Consider the following 4,387-nt stretch of genomic DNA (forward strand, 5'->3'; position numbering starts at 1 on the left):
TTAGGCTAGATAATAAAAAGTAAGTAAATATTAGTACTCGTAGTTCCTTTGGGTTCGACAATCCGATCTTGCTGAACTATACTACTGTTCGATAGGTACACTTGCCTTAATCGTGATAATAAGTTAGTCTCAAGAATGTTTCATTTATAAATCTTTAAAACCTGTTACGAATATCACGCATCAAGTTTTTTGCGCCGTTTCCGGGAACTAGGATATTAGGAACACTTGATTTTTATTACTTTAGCCATTTTACTTTTATTGCAATTTAAAATTTTCTTTTCTTTTCTAATTCTCCATTTATTGTCTGTCACTAGAAGAAACCTGTCAGGACCACTACTTTTTGACGGTTAGATTGACCGCACAGTTCACAGAAATTGAAGAGAAATAAGGTGAAGTCTAAGATACACAAAGGACGAGCAAGAGGATGATACTTCAACCACAACCGAGGAGATGGCTAAAAACCAAGAAAATTCGCTACCTTCTGCGATTGCTGCTGATCCAGTAAATCAGAATCCTACTCCACGCACTATATATGATTATGCTAAACCTAATTTAACTGGAACTGAGTCAAGTATAGTTAGACCTGCTATTGCTACAAATAATTTTGAACTGATACCTAACACAATTCAAATGATACAAAAGTTTGTTCAGTTTGATGGTTTGAAGGACGAGGATCCCAACACTCATTTGGCAAATTTCCTAGAATTTTACAATACCTTTAAAATTAATGGCATTTCTGATGACGCCATTTGCCTTCGGTTGTTTCCCTTTTCGTTAATGAATAAGGCTAAACAATGGTTGAACTCGTTACCACGAGGGTCAATCACTACTTGGAAACAAATGACTGAAAAGTTTTTATTAAAATATTTTTCGCCAGCTAAAACAACAAATTACGTAATGATATCTCTTCTTTTGTGCAGATGGATTTAGAAACACTCTACGGTGCATGGGAGAGATACAAGGACCTTTTGAGAAGGTGCCCTCACCATGGGTTACCGCTTTGGCTACAGGTTCAAATGTTTCATAATGGCCTGAATCATTCAACTTGGCAGACGATTGATGCAGCCATTGGAGGAACTATCAATAATAAGACACCTGAGGCGGCTTCAAATTTATTGAGGAGATATCATTGAATAACTATCAGTGGCAAGTTATGAGAACAAAGCTGACGAAAACAGCCGGTGTTTTCAACCTCAACGCGGTTACTATGCTATCTAACCAAGTAGAACTCTTAAATAAAAAGATTGATGATTTGTGTGGTTCTACTCAGGTACAACCAATGATGAGGTGCGATTCGAATGGAGGAGGAGCATGCACAGAATATCAACCCTTCAACCCTAGCATCGAGGAGGAATAAGTCCAATATATGGGTAACAATAACTCTAGACCCCAAAATAACCTGTATAGTAACACTTATAATGCAGGTTGGATGAACCATCCCAATTTCTTGTGGAACGGTCAAGGAAATCAAAGGCCACAACATCTTCCGGGTTTTCAACAACCATCTTACCAACAAGAAAAGAAGCCGAACCTTGAGGAGATGTTAACAAAATTCATTTCAGTGTCAGAAAGTTGTTTCCAGAATTCCGAGACAGTTCTTAAGAATCAACAAGCATCAATCCAAGGGCACAAAACTCAGATAGGCCAACTCGCCGAACTGATTTCTGAATGACCACGAGGAAGTATACCTAGTAACACTGAACCCAACCCAAAAGAGTACGTGAAAGCAGTTACACTAAGGAGTGGGAAAGTGTTAGCTGAATCTGAAAAGAAGCTACCACAAGAAGCTGATAGAAAGGACGTCGAACCCGAAAACAATGACAACCTAATGCCAAAAGAATATAAACCACTAATCCCATACCCAAAAAAGTTGAAGAAATACCGCATGGATGCACCATTCGGTAAATTTCTTAAACTTTTTAAACAACTGCATATTAACTTACCTTTTGTTGAAGCTATATCGCAGATGACTACATATGAAAATTTCTTGAAAAAGCTTCTAACAAAAAAAAAAAAGGAAGTTTGAAGACTTATCTACAGTGAAACTTAATGAGAAGTGCTCAGCCATACTCCAAAATAAATTGCCAACCAAACTGAAAGATCCAGGAAGTTTTACTATTCCCTGCTTAATTGGTAGTTTGAATGTTGATAAAGCACTAGCTGATTTAGGCGCCAGCATTAATTTGATGCCATATAAAATGTTTAAACAACTTGGTCTTGGGGAACCTAAACCTACTAGGATGAGTATTCAATTAGCTGATAGATTTGTTAAATATGCTAGGGGAATTATAGAGGACGTACTTGTAAAAGTAGATAAATTTATATTCCCTGTTGATTTCTTTGTGCTTGACATGGATGAAGATGTTGAGGTGCCTTTAATTTTAGGTCGGCCGTTTTTAGCCACTGCTAGAGCTGTAATTGATCTGGGTGTTGGTAAATTGGTACTTAGAGTAGGTGACGAAGAGATTATTTTTAAAATTTATGATGTCATGAGATTTTTTAGAGAACAGGATGACTTATGTTATTTTATCGACTCTATTGATCATGCTACTCAAGATTCTTTTCAGGAAATCGTACACAAGGACACGATGGAACTGTTTCACACCCAAGGAGAGGGGATGGATGATGATTCTGAAACAGGAACCAAACTAAACTCCAATGAAACCTCCCAAAAACTATCAGAATATGAGGGAATTAAGGTAAAAGATGAACTTAAGCAAAAACCCTCTATTGACGAACCTCCCAAACTGGAACTTAAACAATTGCCGAATCACTTGGAATATGCATTCCTTGGAAATAATTCCATATTACTGGTAATTATTGCATCCAACTTGCAACCCAAGGAGAAAGAGGAATTACTCCAAGTGTTAAGAGAGCATAAAAGGGTTATAGCTTGGAAAATTTCTGACATTAAAGGGATCAGCCCTTCTTTTTGCACCCACAAAATTTTCATGGAAGATGAATATAAACCATGTATGCAAACCCAAAGACGATTGAACCCCAACATGAAGGAAGTTGTTAAGATGAGGTAATTAAACTTCTAGATGCTGGAATTATTTATCCTATTTTTGACAGTTCTTGGGTGAGTCCAGTGCAGGTTGTTCCTAAGAAAGGAGGCATGACTGTTGTAGCCAATGAGAAGAATGAATTAATCCCAACAAGGACAGTCACAGGTTGGAGAGTGTGCATTGGTTATAGGAAGCTAAATGATGCCCCGAGAAAAGAACACTTTCCCCTTCCATTCATTGGCCAAATGTTGGAAAGATTGTCAGGACACATGTATTACTACTTTTTAGACGGACTCTCTGGCTATTTCCAAATCCCAATAACTCCTGAAGATCAAGAGAAGACAACATTTACATGTTCATACGGTACGTTTGCTTATCGTAGAATGCCTTTTGGATTATGTTATGCTCATGCTACTTTTCACCGCTGCATGATGACCATTTTTGACGAACTCGTAGAAGACGTCATGGAGGTATTTATGGATGATTTTTTGGTTTTCGATAATTCTTTCCATATTTACCTAAAAAATTTAAAACGAGTGTTAATATGATGTGAGGAAACAAACCTTGTGCTTAACTGGGAAAACTGTCGCTTTATGGTTCAAGAAGGTATTGTGTTAGGACATAAATTTCTAGTAGAGGGATTGAGGTTGATAAATCTAAAATTGAAACCATTGAAAAACTACCTCCCCCTAATTCGGTTAAGGCTATTAGAAGCTTCTTAGGACACGTTGGGTTTTATAGAAGATTTATTAAAAACTTTTCTAAAATAGCTAAGCCTTTGACTAAATTACTAGAAAAAGATGTGCCTTTTAATTTTGATCAGGAGTGTTTAGAAGCATTTAATACTTTAAAGGATAAACTGACTAAAGCTCCGATTATAATTGCACTTGATTGGAATTCACCTTTTGAACTAATGTGTGATGCGATTGATTTTGCAGTAGGTGCAGTTTTGGGACAGCGAAGAGATAAACATTTTCAACCTATCTATTATGCTAGCAGGACTCAACAGCCGCACAAGAAAACTACAAAGAGCTACTAGCTGTGGTTTTTGCATTCAATAAATTTAGGCCATATTTAATATTGTCTAAAGTTGTTGTTTATACTGACCATTACACTCTTCGCCACCTTTTGACTAAAACTGATGTGAAACCTCGACTCATTCGATGGATCTTATTATTACAGGAATTTGACTTGGAGATTAAGGATAAGAAAGGAGCTGAAAATCTTGTGGCTGACCATCTCTCCAAGCTTGAAAACTCAAGTACCAAAGAACGAAATGACATTGAAATAAATGATTCATTCCCTAAAGAGATTTTTTTTGCTATATCTGATTTTGAGGTACCTTGGTTTGTAGATATTGCAATTTTTTTAGCCACTAA

The 4,387-nt window shown here is 36.7% G+C and overlaps 1 non-coding gene across 1 annotated transcript; it reads right to left on the reverse strand.

The window, feature by feature from the left end:
• Nucleotides 1–887: 887 nt before the first annotated feature.
• LOC128292468 (small nucleolar RNA R71) lies at nucleotides 888–994 on the reverse strand. The gene has a single exon (XR_008282453.1). It is a non-coding gene; the product is annotated as a small nucleolar RNA R71 (small nucleolar RNA).
• Nucleotides 995–4,387: the final 3,393 nt, after the last annotated feature.

This window comes from Gossypium arboreum, chromosome 4, assembly GCF_025698485.1.
Source record: "Gossypium arboreum isolate Shixiya-1 chromosome 4, ASM2569848v2, whole genome shotgun sequence".
In the NCBI taxonomy this organism is placed as follows: Eukaryota; Viridiplantae; Streptophyta; class Magnoliopsida; order Malvales; family Malvaceae; genus Gossypium; species Gossypium arboreum.